The sequence below is a fragment of the Rana temporaria genome, chromosome 6 (assembly GCF_905171775.1).
Source record: "Rana temporaria chromosome 6, aRanTem1.1, whole genome shotgun sequence".
Taxonomy (NCBI): Eukaryota; Metazoa; Chordata; class Amphibia; order Anura; family Ranidae; genus Rana; species Rana temporaria.
The window spans coordinates 88,712,551-88,731,536 of NC_053494.1; the positions used below are offsets into that span (position 1 = coordinate 88,712,551).

The 18,986-nt window shown below is 44.1% G+C and overlaps 1 protein-coding gene and 1 pseudogene across 2 annotated transcripts in view; both read right to left on the bottom strand.

Annotated features, from left to right (window-relative positions):
- Positions 1-18,986, bottom strand: part of METTL22 (methyltransferase like 22) — a 404,370-nt gene that overhangs the window by 41,667 nt on the left and 343,717 nt on the right. The window lies entirely within an intron of this gene.
- On the bottom strand, positions 14,605-14,713 carry LOC120944610 (annotated as a pseudogene).

Consider the following 18,986-nt stretch of genomic DNA (forward strand, 5'->3'; position numbering starts at 1 on the left):
ATGTTTTCTATTTTTTGTTGGTTGCAACTGAATTTGTTTCACAGTCTGTCTGCTGGACATACTGTATTTCCTTAATTTTTGAGGCTGCAATTTTTCATGTCCAAATGCAGTTAACCGATGATCGGATGCATGTGTTTTTTCACATGGGATATTTCCTTATTGTTCTAGCTGCAAACTTTTTAAAGGTGACAGGGCGATTTACAGAAAGACAATTTTGAGGGTAAGGGGCAGAGCATTGTCACCCCATACAACAAAGTGCATGAAAAGGGCCTTTATATTAAGCTCCAATAAAATTTTAGTGGTTGGGTTTATATCCACTTTAACAAACGTGATTCTTTGAATTGCAGTGCTAGAAGAAACTTTTCTAATGTGTCCTGTCTGTGTGCACAGAACTGTACACCCAAAAATCCTTTTATGGATCAACAGAAGTTAACAAAAACGAATTGATCGCTAGCTTTCAAATGTCAACCTTAGCTACTTTCTCAATTTTCTTTTTTTTAGATTACAACTTTAAACTTAGACAACATCGGACAATTGTTGCTGACAGTCCACTCAAGAACACTCCCCTCCCCATAGATAATATAACATTTAGGCATATATCGGTTAGACCTACAATCCTTAACTGTTTGAGCTCAATTTTACACTGCTGTATTCTGTGGAATCGTCATTTTTTATTTTAAAAAGTCTTTTGCAATTACTAATAGGTAAATGAAAACAGACAGTAAGCTGTTTAGTACCTGAGCTTCATAAACAGATAAAACATATATTTTTTTTAATTGTAAAAAAAATCAGCTGGTACACTCTCATTAACACTTTCAAACTTCTCATTCAAGGAAGTGAAGCTTTGGGAATTAGAAAACATTCAAGAGCTAAGATTTACTTGGTTTCCATGCACCTGCCACAACAAAGTAAGCTGGATAGAAAACCTTTTGCTCTGGCATCTGCATCAATCCTCTTTAGCTGAGGCTTTCCATTTGTTTTTTGTGAAATTGCTTTGTCACCAATGCAGACCCATAGCAAGATCATACCATAGGTAACCACATCTGTGGAAGCATAAACATGCTGTTCTGCATTTAATTCAGAGGCTATCAACAGCAGAAAACAAATTGGAGGTGGCATAACTCTACTGTTCTGCATCTATAGTAAAATTCTTTCTCTTGATCTATAGCAAACTTGTTTTCATGTAGAACAAACAATTATATCAGTTTATGCAGCCCCACTTATAACTCTTGTAATGTCTTAAGAAATTAAAGGACTAATAGTCTGGGCAGGGACGATACTCTCCCTAGCATAAAAGGGAACCATCAAATATATCATAAGCTATGGTGACCAGACGTCCTCAATTCCTGGATTCACACTTAAGCAGTTTTAGCACTTTTTGCATTTTTCAGATTTGCACTACAGTCCATTTAACATGGTTTCCTATGGAACACGTTCTGTAGTGCAAATCTGCAAAAGGCAAAAAGCACTGACAATGCACAGGTGTGAATCCAGCCTAAGGTCTCACAGTTAACAATGCATGTCAGAGCGCAAACCAAGCCATGACATCCAGGGAACTGTAGACCTCTGAGACAGGATTGTATCGAGGCACAGATCTGGCGAAGTGTACAGAATTTTTTTGCAGCATTGAATGTCACAATGAAGACAGTGGCCTCCATCATCCGTGAATGGAAGAAGTTTGCAACCACCAGCACTCTTACTAGAGCGGCAGCCTGGCCAAACTGAGCGATCAAGGGAGAAGGGCCTTAGTCAGGGAGGTGACTAAGAACCAGATGGTCACTCTGACAAGAGCTCCAGTGTTTCTCCATGTAGAGAGGAAAACCTTCCAGAACAACAACCATCTCTGCAGGCCTGTATAGTATAGTGGTCAGACAGAAGCCACACCTCAGTAAAAGGCACATGACAGCATGCCTGGAGTTTGCCAATAGGCACCTGAAGGACTCTAGTGTGATGAAACAAAGATTAAACTCTTTGGCCTGAATGGCGAGCATCATGTCTGGAGAAAACCAGGCACTGTTCATCACCTGGCCAATACCATCCCTACAGTAAAGCTTGGTGGTGGCAGCATCATGCTGTCGAGATGTTTTTCAGCGGCAGGAACTGGCAGACAAGTCAGAATTGAGGCAAAGATGAATGCAGCAATGTATGCAATGATGCAGCACTGATGAAATGATGATGATGATGAAAACCTGCTCCAGAGCGCTCTGGACCTCAGACTGGGGCCAAGGTTCATCTTCCAACAGTAAAAAAAAATTACCCTAAGCAAACAGCCAAAATAACAAGGAGTGACTACGGGACAACTCTGTAAATGTCCTTGAGTAGCCCAGACTTGAACCCGATTGTGAATCTCTGGAGAGATCTAAAAATGGCGGGGCAACGAGGTTCCCCATCCAACCTAATGGAGTTTGAGAGGTCCTGCAAATAAGAATGGGAGAAAATGACCAAAAATAGGTGTGCTAAGCTTGTAGCATCATACGCAAAAAGACTTGAGGCTGTAATTGGTGTCAAAGGTGCTTCAACAAAGTATTGAGCAAAAGCTGTGAATACTTATGTACATGTGATATTTTTTGCTGTTTATTTTCAATAAATTTGCAAATATTTCAAACAAACTTCTTTCACATTGCCACTATGGGGTATTGTTTGTGTTATTCTGAGGAAAATAATTAATTTAATCCAATCTGAAATATGGCTGTAACATAACAGAATGTAGAAAAAGTGAAGCGCTGTGAATACTTTCCGGGTGATCATCAGAACTGATCTTACAGTGTAAGAGAATTGTAGCTAATCTGCATATATAGTACTATATAGTAACATTTAGTTTACTAAGATCTGCTCACACTAAAGAGCCACATTGTCGCCTGTTTTACACTTGTGGAAGCTTGGCAAAATATTAATGGAAAGGGAAATACTGAGAAAGCACCTCTGCACAGCAGGATTCTGGGAGTCTGGAATTATTTTTTCTTGCTGGCTGCCTTAAGAAACTATTTGACATTCCTGTTAATTAAAATTTTGCCCAGCTTTCAGAAGTTTATAAACTTTAAAGCAACCCTACCACCTAAGAGAAAAGTGTAAAGTAAGTAAATACTTGTAAAGAAGAAACAAAATACTTACCCGTATTTATCGGCGTATAACACTCACCAGCATATAACACGCACCCCAATTTTAAGAAGGAAGTTTCAGGAAAAAACATTTTTTAAATAAACAACTTTGAAGCAAATTAAGGGTCAGTGACCATCAATGTCCATCTGCAGCCCAAAAGAAGTCCTCAATGCAGGTACGCTATCGGCGTATAACACGCACCCCTGCTTTGTCCCCGATTTTCAGGGGGAAAAAATGCGTGTTATATGCCGATAAATATGGTACCTCTCCGCACAAGTTTACAGTGGGAAAGTTTGGGCACCCCAGGTAAAAATTTGTATTAATGTGCATAACGAAGCCAAGGAAAGATGGAAAAATCTCCAAAAGGCATCAAATTACAGATTAGACATTCTTATAATATGTCAAAAAAAGTTAGATTTTATTTCCATCATTTACACTTTCAAAATTACAGAAAACAAAAAAATGGCGTCAGCAAAAGTTTGGGCACCCTGCAGAGTTAATATCTTGTACTGTCCCCTTTGGCAAGTATCACAGCTTGTAAACGCTTTTTGTAGCTAGCCAAGAGTCTATCCATAGATTTTTCAATTATGTTGAGTTCAGGAGATTGTGAAGGCCATGGCAAAACCTTCAGTTTACGCCTCTTGATGTAATCCCCTGTGAATTTTGAGGTGTGTTTAGAATCATTATCCATTTGTAGAAGCCATCCTCTCTTTAACTTCAGCTTTTTCACAGATGGCATCAAGTTACCATCCAAAATTTGCTGAAATTGTATTAAATCAATTTTTCCCTCTACTCGTGAAATGTTCCCTGTGCCACTGGCTGCAATACAACCCCAAAGCATGATTGATCCACCCCCATGCTTAACAGTTGGACAGAGGTTCTTTTCATTAAATTCTGTGCCCTTTCTTCTCCAAACGTACCTTTGCTCATTCCGGCCAAAAAGTTCTATTTTAACCTCATCGGTCCATAGAACTTGTTTCCAAAATGCATCAGGTTTGTCTATATGTTCATTTGCAAAGTTCAAACGCTGATTTTTGTGGTGAGGACGTAGAAAAGGTTTTCTTCTGATGACTCTTCCATGAAGACCATATTTGTACAAGTATCTCTTTATAGTGGAATAGTGTACCACAACTCCAGTGTCTGCCCAATCTTTCTGGAGGGATTGTGCAGTCAAACGTGGGTTTTGAATTGCTTTTCTCACAATCCTGCGAGCTGTTCTGTCTGATATTTTTCTTGGTCATCCAGATCTTGCTTTAACTTCCACTGTTCCTGATGACTGCCATTTCTTAATTACATTCTGAACAGAGGATATTGACATCTGAAAACGCTTTGCTATCTTCTTATAGCCTTCTCCAGCTTTATGAGCGTCAACTATTTTCAGTTTCAGTTTTCTAGACAACTGCTTAGAAGAACCCATGGTGCTGATTGTTGGGGCAAGGTCAGATGAGTCTGGGCATTTAAAACCTTTGAGATTGACATCACCTGGTCTTCCCAGACGATGATTGAGAACAATTCATGACACTGGCAGGTCTCAGCTTTGCAAAGGGGGCAGTGCATGCTATAAATTCTGAAGGGTGCCCAAACTTTTGCAAACACCATTTTTTTGTTTTCTGTAATTTTGAAAGTGTAAATGATGGAAATAAAATCTAACTTTTTTTGATATATTATAAGAATGTCTAATGTGTAATTTGATGCCTTTTGAAGATTTTTCCATCTTTCCTTGGCTTTGTTATGCACATTAATCCAAATTTTTACCTGGGGTGCCCAAACTTTCGATCCCCACTGTATGTTGTTAAAAGTTTCCCTGAATTTTGCTGGGAAATGCACACTTCTGGAAGTGACAAACTCCTGGTTCCCAGCAACTCTCGGAAATTTACTGGTATGGTGAGACAAGTACTTGCTTTCTTCTTTATAGGTTCATGCTTGCTTTATTCTTTCTTCCCAGGTGACAGGATCGTTTAAGACTCACTCTCTCTCTATGTCTCTCTCTAAGTGAAGCAACAGGTTTCCCCCTCACTGAGGAAAACGCATAATTTTCTCACCCCCTCTCTCTCTGTCTTACCGCCTTGTCTCTCTCCCACCTCCTGTCTCCTTTCTTTTTGCTATCTTTCTTAGTACTTGGCCGTGAAAGGCAGAGAAACAGTGGCTGTAGCTGCTGCCTTGTGATGCTAAACTGATTAACAAGTACAGTATATCATCAGGAGGAGGGAGCTGCTGAGCAGGAAGAGTTCAATAGAGTCAGGCAGCACTTCACTGTGGGAACTGTACTCCAGAGGCAGAAGACTTTAATGTAATCAAGAGCTTTTGAACTGCATTTTCCAGAGGGAGATTGTCGGGAGGAGAGAGAGTTACATTTTCTCCGACTGTGCAGGACACATCTCTCTCTTGCCATGAGGGAGCCAGAGAGTGCACATTGCTGCGTAACGGTTGCCCGAGCAGGATCCAAAATGCTAAATCCATGTGTGCCAACAGCCAGAGTCACCTGGGTGCAGAGCAGAGAGTGGACTAATCACTGTATTTGACCGGATGATGACCTGCAATATTGCTGGGGCATGGTGAGCTGCTGCTGTGGGGAATTACTATCTGCTGCTGGAGACAGCACCCTTTAGGAACTGACTAAACAGCAGTCCAATAACATTTACTGGATGCAGACTTGAATAGGACTATTCTCATGTGCAGACTATCCCATTAAAGCTGCTGCACAGAGACCTCCACATATTGCTTATGCAGGGGACATAGCACCATATCCTAGCTGTTCTACTAGAGTGCACCCTAGACTAGTTTTAGTGTTATTATTTGAATTGCAGTTAATTCTTATACTGTATGCACTGTTTATTGTTGACTTTGCTGATTCATAAGTTAATCCCAGTTTAGCGGGACTCTATTCTAAGTTACTTTGACATTGTGATTATACGGTTTATCTGATTGTCTGAATCTACCTGCTCTGTGTGTTCATTTATGCTCAAACCACCATTTATTCTATCCCATACCAATACATTATATGACTGGATACTAACATTTATATGTAAAGTTGTTCCAGAGAATATGCGATTGCCTCTTGGGGTATCAGGAATACATTTTTGCCTGTTGGAGCAAATTGGATCAGGCTTTGCTGTTTTTTTTGCCTTCCTCTAGATCATAGGTCTTCAAACTATGGCCCCCCAGTTGTTCAGGAACTACAATTCCCATCATGCCTAGTCATGTCTGTGAGTGTCAGAGTTTTACATTGCCTCATGGGATGTGTAGTTCTACAATAGCTGGAGGGCCGTAGTTTGAGGATCCCTGCTCTAGATCAACTGTGGGGAGGGTATTGCACTTTTTTTCTCCCTCCCCTTTTATTGATTTAACTAGATGGACTTCTGGATGGTCTTTTCCCAACCAGACTATCTATTTAACATGGAGTTCATTTACCACTAAATGGTCTTGCGACCATTTCCTTGTACCAATTTACAGCCAAGTTAAAACGGTATCTAAACTTGTATTCCTATAAGTGCTTGCAGTAACTTTCATTCCACGAGGTGTGTCAGAGGGACGGAGGGTGTTCATGGCTTTGAGGTGCAGAACAGAATATGCAAATTACCAAGCAGCTACTTCAGGGGTAGCACTACATAACATAGTTACGACTGATCCACAAACTGAGCTGTTACATAGTTAGTCAGGTTGAAAAAAGACACAAGTCCATCCAGTTCAACCACAAAAAAATAAACAAACAAAATAAAAAACACAGTACAATCCCATACACCCAACTCCATACCCACAGTTGATCCAGAGGAAGGCAAAAAACCCCAGCAGAGCATGATCCAATTTGCTACAGCAGGGGAAAAAATTCCTTCCTGATCCCCCGAGAGGCAATCGGATTTACCCTGGATCAACTTTACCTACAAATCTTAGTACTCGGTTATTTTATGTACATTTAGGAAAGAATCCAGACCTTTCTTAAAGCAATCTACTGATCTGGCCAGAACCACCTCTGGAGGGAGTCTGTTCCACATTTTCACAGCTCTTACTGTGAAAAAACCTTTCCGTATTTGGAGGTGAAATCTCTTTTCCTCTAGACGTAAAGAGTGCCCCCTCGTCCTCAGTGTTGACCGTAAAGTGAATAACTCAACACCAAGTTCACTGTATGGACCTCTTATATATTTGTACATGTTGATCATATCCCCCCTAATTCTCCTCTTCTCAAGAGTGAATAAATGTAGTTCTTCTAATCTTTCCTCATAGCTAAGCTCCTCCATGCCTCTTATCAGTTTGGTTGCCCTTCTCTGCACTTTCTCCAGTTCTCCGATATCCTTTCATGAGAACTGGTGCCCAAAACTGAACTGCATATTCCAGATGAGGTCTTACTAATGATTTGTACAGGGGCAAAATTATATCTCTGTCTCTGGAGTCCATACCTCTCTTAATACAAGAAAGGACTTTGCACTACATACCTATTTATTACATGTGTTTATTGCCTCAAGAGTTATGGAAATGTATATATGTTCCTCCTCCTTAAAGTATGTATCTACAGTGTGATAATACACAGCTTGTGTCACACCTTTCACAGAGCCTGCGGTCTGAACTACAGACGTGCTGAGAGTAGGTGTTTCAGGAGGCACAATTAGTATAGGAAACACACCACATCATATCTGCTTGCAGGCAGCAAGGTTCCATGGAATATGTAGCCCTTACAAAATTAAAGTAATCCAAAGGAATGAGCAAAGGAAAAAATACCATTAATCTGTTTTGCTATTACAATGTTGATGTTATAAACTGAAAGTGTATGCTGTTATAGTAGATCTCATTTTAGGTTCAGACAAAGTAAAAAGAAATTGTGTGCAGGAAAGCATATCAAATTGAAAAATGTATTTTTAACTGTGTTCTGAGGTGTGTATATATATATATATATATATATATATATATATATATATATATATATATATATATATATATATACATATATATTACACACACACACAATGTATATGTGAGACTGTCACCCGGACCCACAAAATGTATATGTATGTTGTAAACAGAAAAAAGGCGCTTCTAAGTGCAGAAGTAAAAATAGGATTTTTTATGACAGCTTACCTGTAAAATCCTTTTCTTGGAGTACATCACGGGACACAGAGAAGCATAGTAATTACTATGTGGGTTATAGAGTCTACCTTCAGGTGATGGACACTGGCACGCCCTTAAGGCAGGAAGTTCCCTCCTCTATATAACCCCTCCCATATCGGGAGTACCTCAGTTTTGTAGCAAAGCAATAAGTGTCCCAATATCCCCATCAAGAGAGGCGGGAGCTCTGTGTCCCGTGATGTACTCCAAGAAAAGGATTTTACAGGTAAGCTGTTATAAAAATCCTATTTTCTTTATCGTACATCACGGGACACAGAGAAGCATAGTAATTACTATGTGGGATGTCCTAAAGCAATGCCAAATGAGGGGAGGGAGACACCAAAAATAAGCCGGGCGCCATCAGACGTGAGGAGTTAAACTGCAGTCTGCAGCACACTGCGCCCAAAGGCGTCTTCCCCATTTTTTCTGATATCCAATTGGTAAAATTTTGTGAAAGTATGGACTGACGACCAAGTCGCGGCCTTACAGACCTGAGCCATGGAGGCTTGATGATGCACTGCCCACGAAGGCTTGAGTAATGACTTGTCAAATCCATCTAGAGATAGTGGACTTAGACGCTGCCAGGTACCTATCCACGCACGGCATTTCGTCACTTCCTGTCCCGCTGGTTCCGATCGAATCTGAGGTGGAACGCACGCCGGAGACTCGCTTGATACACGAGTCTAGCACCCAGGACATGCCATCTACACTCCGCTGTTGAGCCTCAGTGCTGGGTTTGAGGCACCTGAAATAGTAGGCGGCCACTTGGCTCCCTGTTTTATACATTTATAGAAACGTTTTTAATAAACAAATTACACTATATTCGGCATTACTCTATTTTTCATGCATCAACTGGGATATCTCTGATCGCGAGTTAAGTACTGTCAAGATCCATCTGATCATACAGGTTTGCCTGTAAAAAGCCTTACATGACTCCTTTTTTGATACCAAAGTAAGGAGCAATACCTTGTGGTAAGGAGCCATCTATATCCATTCACTTCGGGTGTATTAATTGGTGACGGTGGATTTCTACTGATCTGAATAAGAGCACGCATCTGTTCATCACCAAAGATTTATTTGGACCTTTGTCTAGGATCACTGTATATATATTGGACTCACTTCCTTTATATTTTAATTTTATTATTAATGTCAAAGTACTGGCACTAAGCATCTGTTAGCACTAGTGGTGTTTAACTGACTTTTCTACTAGATCATTTTGGTTTTAGGTGTTTAAGTATTTAGCTTGTATCACATTGCTGTATTCACATACGTATTTGTTTTACTTAGCACTGGTAAAATAATTGTCAGCGCACCCACCCCCCATACCACAGTTTATAATCTATTGATTATTTTGGGTTGCAGCTATAGTTCACTTTAGTTTAATTTGGCGCGAGATTTAATTTGCACATAATTAAGATAGATCTTAACTGCTCTCAGTACATCCAGAGTGTGCAAAGATCTCTCTTTTGCAGAACTAGGCTCTGAAAGTTGGAAACTACCTTGGGAAGGAAGGCTGGATAAGGCCTGCAGGACCAGTCTATCCTTGTGAAGAATTAGGTATGGCCCCTTACATGAGAGGGCCGCCAACTCCGATACCCTCCTAGCAGAGGATATGGCTACCAAGAAAACCCCCTTTCTGGTCAAGAGGACCAAGGGAATATGAGACAGAGGCTAAAGTGGTTGTTTCTGGAGGGCAGAAAGGACCAGCTTTAGGTCCCACTGGAACAAGGGGGTCTTAATTGGAGGATTAACACGAATCACCCCCTGTAAAAGGTTTTAACCAGAGAATGTGTAGCTAGTGGCCTTTGAAAAAAAATATTGATGGTACTTAAGGCTAACTTCATGTCTGCCCCCAACTGCAGAAACTCCAGTATTCTGCCAATGACATACCTGCGAGGATGCCACCCCTTGGCTTCGCACCAGGCCACATATGCCTTCCAAACTCTGTAATAAATAAGCCTAGATGCTGGTTTTCTGGCATTAATTAGTGTAGACACTACAGAATTAGAGAGACCCCTCCTCTTTAGGATATGGGATTCAACAGCCAGACCGTTAAATTTAGAGACCGTAAGGAAGGGTGGAATATTGGCCCCTGTGAGAGCAGGTCTGGATGAAGCTGAAGGGTCCATGGATGTCCTACCGACATCCTTACAATCTCCGCGTACCAGGCCCTTCTGGGCCAAGCTGGAGCGACCAGAATCACTGGTTTTCCTTCTGACTTTATCCTGCGAAGGAGGCGGGGTAACAATTGCAGCAGAGGAAATTGCATAGATTAGGGAGAACCGATCCCACGGAAACACCAGCGCATCTGTTCTGCAAGCGAGCGGATCTCTCGTTCGGGACAGAACATTTTCCACTTTCGCATTGAACATTGATGCCAAGAGATCCACATCTGGTGTTCCCCACCTCTGACAAATGCCCCGGAAGATGTCGGGGTGAAGAGCCCATTCTCCTGGGAGCAACTGTTGGCGACTTAAGAAGTCTGCCTGCCAATTGTCTACTCCTGGAATGAATATCGCTGATATGCACGGGACATGCTTTTCTGCCCAAATCAGGATCTGATCTACTTCTTTTTGGGCCGCACGACTCCTTGTGCCACCCTGGTGACTTATGTATGCCACAGCTGTGGCATTGTCGGATTGTATCCTGACTGGATACTCCCGCAACTTGTCTGTCCATGCTGTTAGGGCTAGACGTACTGCCCGAATCTCTAGCAGGTTCATGGGTAGAAATTTCTCGGAGACTGACCACTTTCCTTGGAGGGATAGCTCCCCCAGGACTGCACCCCAGCCCAGAAGACTGGCATCTGTAGTCACTACCCGCCAAGAGATTAGAACAAAAGGACTTCCCTTTTTGCAGATTCTGGGGAACCAACCACCAACAAAGGCTCTGCCCAACTGTTGGGGAGAGCAACATAGGGAAGCCTAAGGCTTGGATCTTCTTGTTCCAAGCGGACGAGATGGCGTTCTGTCGTTTCCTTGAGTGATCTGTGTCTATGAGTAGACCTAAATATTCCAGCCTTTTCACAGGAACTAAGGCTGACTTGTCCAGGTTGAGAATCCAACCCATGGACTTCAGGTACCTCACGGTTCTGTGTACTGCTCGATTTAGTATGGCAACTGATCGATCTACCAGCAACAGATCGTCCAAATAGGCTACTATAGATATGCCCTGAGACCTTAGATTGGCCAACAGGGGGGCCAGCACCTTTGTGAACACCCGAGGTGCAGTGGCTAGACCGAAGGGTAAAGCCACAAACTGAAAATGGCGCTAATTTATCGCGAAGCGTAACAGCTTCTGATGGCTGAGAAAGATAGGTATGTGTAGGTATGTGTCCTTGATATCTATGGACGCTAATAGTTCTCCTCCCTGCAAGGAGGCGACCACTGACTGGATTGATTCCATCCGAAAGGTTTAGACATTTAGGAACTAGTTTAGGACCTTGAGATCCAGAATGGTCTTGCGTCTCCGTTCGGCTTGGGGACGGTAAAAAGATTTGAATAGAAACCCAAACCTTCTTCTACCGGTAGTTCTATGATCACCCCATGGGAAAGCATATGATCCAAGGCCAACGCTAGAGTCTTTCTTTTTCCCGGGTCTTTCGGGGCGCTTGAGGCCAGGAAGCGGGGTGGGGGAAATTCTCGCAACTCCAGCCTGTACCCCTCGGAACCGTGGACAGGACCCAATTGTCTTGGATCCTTTCTTGCCAGGCCCCCGCAAACAGCTGAAGTCTTTTCCCCACTCGGCTGAGTGGGGGTGAACCTTCATAATGCTGATCTAGACACAGGCCTGGCCGGCTTACAGTTCCAGGGTTTCTTGGGAGCCTGAGATTGTCCTTGAGGTTTTTCTCCTGCATTAAACCTTCCGGGAGGCCGTCGGAACTGCCTGGAAGCAGAAGGCCCAGGAACCAAACAGGAGGGCCTCTTAAAGGAGGGGGGACCTCTAAACCTCTTTTTAACTGGCAACAGCATGCTTTGCCACTGGAAATTTTCTGGATATACCTTACCAGATCTTCCCCAAACAAACGCTCTCCGTGGAAGGGAAACCCCGCTAGAAGCTTTTTGCAAGGGGTTTCAGCTGACCAATTCCTCAACCAGAGCAGCCTACGCATATGTACTAAAAGGAGCGTAAGGCGGAAGGGACTGTTGTATAGAGTCCTTGATGGCATCTACTGCAAAGCATAATGCCTTGGGGAAGTCAGCCAACTCCTGAGCTTGCTGAGCCGGGATATCTTTTAAGACTTGCTTCATCCAGACGAAGTGACCGGTTCGGGTCACAAAACTAGTCGATGTACGATGCGTTTGCTACTTGACGACCACTGCTACATTTACTGAGTAATCCATCTGTGTCAGCATGAATCTCCTTTGAAACACGGACGTGCTGCAGCTCATTTTTGATCTGCGGTTCAGCTTTCTTGGATCTTGACTGCCATCTACTGGCCACTGGAGGAACACTTGTTCCAGTTTTGTACCAGAGAGGATACCTTACATCTCCACACGTGTTTTACAAATGCTGTCTGTGTTTGCCAGGACTGCCTGAATACCACACAGACATACAATTGCAGACTGTCAGGTCACCTGTGGCCAGGTGACAAGTGCACCCCATAGGGGTCAGGGATGCACCACAGGGAAGTGAACCCTATAGCCGACTACTGCTGGCAGGGAGGAAGCGTAACCCAAGATCACCCAGGGCGCGGAGTCTAAGACCCAGTTTTGTATTCACCAGAGCCTTTGATGGTAAGGTTGGTCTTGGCCGCAACTGGGTCCAGGTCGCGTTCCCGGGATTCCTTAAGTCACACTCTGCAGGGAGAAAGGGGAAGCAGCCAGCAGGACAAACAGTGGTGATGGACAGGTCGAGGTCAGGGCAACAGGCAGACAAGGATAACCGTGGGACATGCAAATAGTCATGGGCACAGGCAGACAAGGAAGTCGGGGACAAGCCAAAACAGTACACGGAAAAATGATCGTAGCACTCTGCAAACAGGAACTAGCAAACTACACTGCAGACAGGAACTAAGCATAGGAACACTGTTGAACAGCACTGCAGACCTGTAGAGCAACGGTTAGTATAGGCTTCCTGGGATGAACTAGGGTGGAGCCATACAGGAAGAGGAAGTGATAAAAAGGGAAACCAGAACAGGGTCAGCCTCTAATGAACACATGGAGATCAGGTAAGCAGACAGACTTGATGCATATTCATTACACAGACATTATATTGAGAGAACTGTGGCAGACTTCAGTAAGGGTAAGAACCATCTATACATCATTGGATTTCAGGATCTGCATGTGGGAACAATCCTGTGACATTACATAGGAGACATATTCCTTTTGAACTAATCACCAGTTGATTGTACCCCCCCCCCCCCCCCTCCAACCTGCATTAACACTGAGACTATCCATTGTGTTTATGCTGTTTCAAGCTAAACCTGCAGTCTAACAAGTCCAAGGGAAATCTCTTACCTTCCAAGCAGCAAAATCACTTCATAATATTTTCATACTGAGGATTGATAAGTGCTTCAAGTTTGGTAGAGACGGTGATATATATTCCCTGTATGTTCATGGCAGCCATATGCCTCTATGAATGGACCTGTTTGAGCATACTTTGCACAGGATGCGCTTAAGGACTATTTTTGTTTGATTTTTATTAATCTGAGATCGATCAATGTTGTTCCATTGCATTTGGAGACATCCTGCAATCTATTGAGCACTTCCTGGATACCTTCCTTGAACTGATCGGCTGTACATATTCAATATGTGTGTTTTAATTTGCATCCGCTTCCCCCTTCTCTCTGACCCAGACTAGTGGGGCCAGTCACACATATATCCACATATATATTTTTTGCCAGCGATCAGTTTTTATATCGGAGGTTTGTGTTTATCTCCCCAGTCAGTAGCGATCGGTCAGTCTTTTAGCAAACTTTTATTATACAACGTTGTCGTTTTTGCATTTTTATAGATAACTGTACATTGGAGGAATGGGTCCCACTCAGGAGGTCTCTGTACCACCCCAGTTGGACCTTTTTTTTATTAAACTGTATATGTATTCATCAATAAAGTTTTTGTTACCATTCCATTTGACCCTGTTGCTGTCTCATCCTTCTCTTTTTTACCTATCTTTCAAGACTTGCTTCATCTGGTCTTGCTTCATTGGCTTGATACCAATAGCTGCTACTGAAGGTTGAGCTACCCCTCTGGCTGTAGCAAATAATGTTTTTAACAACGTCTCCAGTCTCTTATCTGTCGGGTCTTAAATATCTGCACGTTGTCCACCGGACAGGTCAGAGTCTTGTTCACACAGGAGATAGCTGCGTCCACCGTAGGGACACTCCAATTTTAGTGAACTTCAACTCCATGGGATATAAAACAGAATTTTTAGGAGGCAGAAACAGTAAGATAACTTGAAGGCCGAAGCCTACAGCACCTGGTAATCCCAGGCGGTCTCCCATCCAGGTACTGACCAGGCCCGACACTGCTTAGCCTCCGAGATCGGGCGCTTTCATGGTGATGTGGCCGTAGGCTAACAACCTTTCGACTGAGAAGCCGAAAACGGTTCCTCCAGGGTAGAATCATCAGAGTCAGAGACATCTGACTGACCCTCTGCCTGATCCCCTCAGGGTAAGTCATCCTCTTCCGGGGATAGTTGTTCCGACAAGAGGAAATCTGCAGGGGGAGAGGGAGACCTGGTGCGTTCTTCTCATCCGAGGCCCGGGTACCGTCCACTTTGGCTAAGAAGCACTTTGGACTGATCCGGTTTCTATGGAGGCTTTTTAAATCCAGCATTGATCCCTCCATCACCTGAAGGTAGACTCTATAACCCACATAGTAATTACTATACTTCTCTGTGTCCCATGATGTATGATAAAGAAAGCGTTTTATATCACAAAAAGGGTTAAAAAAAATAACAAAAGGGTGGATGAACAGGAGCACATCATGGCCCGGATTCACATACCTTGGCGCATAGTTATGCCGGCGTAGCGTATCGAATATACGATACGCCGACGTAGTGCAGAGTGACAAGCACAGTATTCACAAAGCACTTGCTCCCTAATCTACACTGGGTTCCCTCGGCCTAACTTGTCGTAAGTGGCAGTGGGCGTGAGCCATGCTAATGAGGCGTGACCCCATGTAAATGATGGGCCGAGCGCCATCAAGATACGAATAACGAACGGCCCATGGACGCTTCCCAGTGCGCATGCTCAGAATCACGTCAAAACAACTGCCTAAGTTACGTCGAATCACTGCCTACGACTTGAACGTAACCTACGACTAGCCCTATTCACGTACTACGTAAACGACGTAAAAAACGACGGCTGTGTTCCCTGGTGCAGCCATTTGCATTGATGCTGCTGACTGATGCCCCGTACACACCATCACTTTATGTGATGAAAAAAAACGACATTTTCTGTGAAGTAAAAAACGACGTTTTTGAAACTTCAATTTTCAAAGACGAAGTTGCCTACACACCATCGTTTTTCTCACAATGTTCTAGCAAAGCGAGGTTACGTTCCACCACGTTTTTGTATTGAAGCTCGCTTCATAAGTAGCTTCTGGGCATGCGCGGATGAAAAAACGTAGTTTTAAACAACGTTTTTGCTACACACGGTCAATTTCTGTGAAGTAAAAGTTGACGTTTTGAAAAACGACACATAAAATTGAAGCATGCTTCAATTTTTTTTGGTCGTTTTTTAGAAGACATAAAACGACGTTTTCCCCCACACACGGTCAATTAAAGTGACGATTTTAAAAACGTAATTTTTTTTCATCACATAAAACGACCGTGTGTACGAGGCATTACACCTGCTATATGCGGCTTTTACTTTACGCCGGACGTACGACTTACGTAAACCGCGTATATTAATGCGCCGGGCGCAAGTACGTTCGTGAATCGTCGTATCTCACTCATTTGCATATTCAAATCGTAAATCAATGGGAGCACCCCTTGCGGCCAGCGTAAATATGCGCCCACGATACGACAGCGTAGGAAACGTATGTCGGTCAGATGAAGCCTATTTTCAGGCGTATCTTGATTTCAGAGTCAGGTGCATAGATACGACGGTGCATATGTGCACTTACGCGGCGTATCTCCAGATACGTTGGCGTAAGTGCTATGTGAATCTGGGCTCATATGTATAGTATGGAAGGGGGTTCGGTGTCCTGATAGTCCCAATGTGTCTCAGAGATATCCAAAGGTAAAACTGTATAGCAGCATGTTCGAAAGTGCCCAGCAGATGGAAGCCACAACTCCGGATACTGGGAAGACCGCTGAGCTGTCTGAGACAGAATGGAGACCGAATCTCTTAAGTGAGGTCAGGGGGATGGACCGCAAACCGGAAGTGATGTCATTAGAACATGACGCGTTTCAGGAAACCGTTTGGTTCCTTCTAAATGAAGCAACCAATCAGTTGTTCCGAAATCCGTCACATTCTGATGACATTACTTCTGGTTTGCAGTCTACGCTGGTTGCTGGTCCCCTTCCACTGACGTCACTTCTCGGATTCGGTCTCTACGCTGGCTCAGACAGTCGGACCAGTTTCAGCAGACATGTTCGGTCGCGTGTAGGGCCGACCGGACAATTTTCCGGCCGACCGGACAGGTTTCCAGCACAAAGGACAAATGTTTCTTGGTCAGTACGACTCATCGGACATGTCCGCTGGCCCGAGAACCCGCGCATGACGTCGAAGTGATTCGATGCATCCGCTCGTCTGTACGAGGCCTAAGACACATTGGGACTACCAGAATGCAGGACCACCTGCCATACTATACATGTGATGTGCTCCTGTTCATCCACCCTTTTGTAAGTGTTGTTAACCCTTTTTGTGTGATATAAAAAGTTTTTACTTCTGCACTTAAAGGTGCCTTTTTTTCTGTTTATTTTATTTTTAGAGTCTGCTTTCCTCTCAAGTGCTGCCGTAACTGTATGAAGACTCCTTTCCATTTTTACATAGACTGATATCTGCTCAGTCCTGTCACTCAGAGCGCCTTTATACATACTTTTAACTGTATATGTACTGTATGTGCACTGTATACGGTAAGTAGGCACAGCGTTATTTAATCATCCCATTTAGGCCCTACTCACGTCAGTGCAATTTCTCCTGCATCTGCCGTCACATTGCAAAAATTGAATTTACAATAATTTTTAAGGTGCTCATTCCCATCAATGCAACATGGTGCAGTGCAATTTTTGAAAAGATGCCGAACACACTTTGGCAAGCCAATATGCCTAATTTGCCATGCAGGTGTTGCTGTGAACTTAGTGGGCAGACTGCCAGCATCAGGGGCCGGGTGTCACAAGGGAAGGGCCTGAAGACATGCTGGCGCTGCATGAGAGCAATGGAGAGGGTGAGTATAATTTGAACAAACTAATCGCTACAGGCAAGGTGGGTGGGAGACCATGCAGCGATGACAGAGCCTCGAGGGAGTGAACCTGCATACCAGTGGCGTCTGGTGCTTACTATTTTTTGAGGGGGGCAGCACAACCAACACTACCCACCTGCCGGAGACACAGACATCGGCAATAACCCCTGCAGCACCAACAACCCCCCCCCTTCCAGAGACACGGACAGTGGCAATAACCCACAGCACCAACAACCCCCCTGGAGACACAGGCAGCAGCGATCACCTTACTTAGCGAAGGCATGGAGTCGACATGGAGGCAGGGAGAAGGAAGAGAAGGCCGCTCCAGCGAGGACAAAGACATTCTCCTTCCAGCCGATTGAAACCCAGAAGAGTGTCCAGGGGCACGATTTGCCAAGGAGTCATAAGACTCCCTGGACAATAGGGGATTCCTGATTGGCTGGGAGGAGAATGTGGCAGAATAGCAAATATTAATTTGCTAGTGTCACACAACTGGGTGGGATCAGGATGCACTCTCTGCGCCCCGAGCCTACCCTATTATGAAGTCTATCGGAGCCTCTGGCCCGAATCAGGTGCTTCAAAAGGCACACCCCCACCTATCCCCACAATTGTAATTCATGCGCCCGGCATCCTGAAAGGGGCTAGGCGCATGAATAGGGAGGGCTGTGGCCAGGCCCGGATTTACTCCCTTTGCCACCCCAAGGCCGGGTCCTTCAATGCCGCCCCCGGCTGCACAGTACGGGAGGGACATTTTCGGCAGGACACCGAGAAGCGGGGGGGGGGGTGTTGCTGCCAAAAATGACATTGAGCATTGGGGGGTGCTGCTGCCGAAAATGACAAAATGACATTGAGAACCGGGAGGGGGGTTGCTTCTGCCAAGAACTATCTCACCTCCTCTTCCCTCTGTTTTTTCTCCTCTCACCATCTGCATGACAGGGGGGAACTCCTGATATGAAAGTGAAAGCGTCCTCTCCTCTCAGCCGCAGTGCCGCCCCTGCACCCACTGCCGCCCCGAGGCCTGGCCTTGTTTGGAATCCGGCCCTGGCTGTGGCGGTGTGTATGGGTTGCCACTGCTGCATTCTCCCTCAGGGCGAACTGGCTTTGTATTAGTGAAGCACCTTAAAGTGAGTTAAACATGTATTGTTATTATTACTATGTTAGGATTATTAGTATTTTCATTTATTAGCAGGGGAATGCAGCCCCCCATGCATTCACATACATTGGATCTGGCCCTTAAGCGGAAAAAGGTTGATGGCCCCTGTCATAAAGGAAGTACCCTTCTATGTAGTATTGAGGACCATACATTGCTGCCTCTGGAGAACAAGATGAAAGACCCTGGGCTCTCTCAGGATTGGCAAAAAGCCCCTGATAAAGTATCTAAGCTAAAAAGTCTCCATACACCAGGGGAGAAGTTACTCTGACAAAAATGTGTGACTG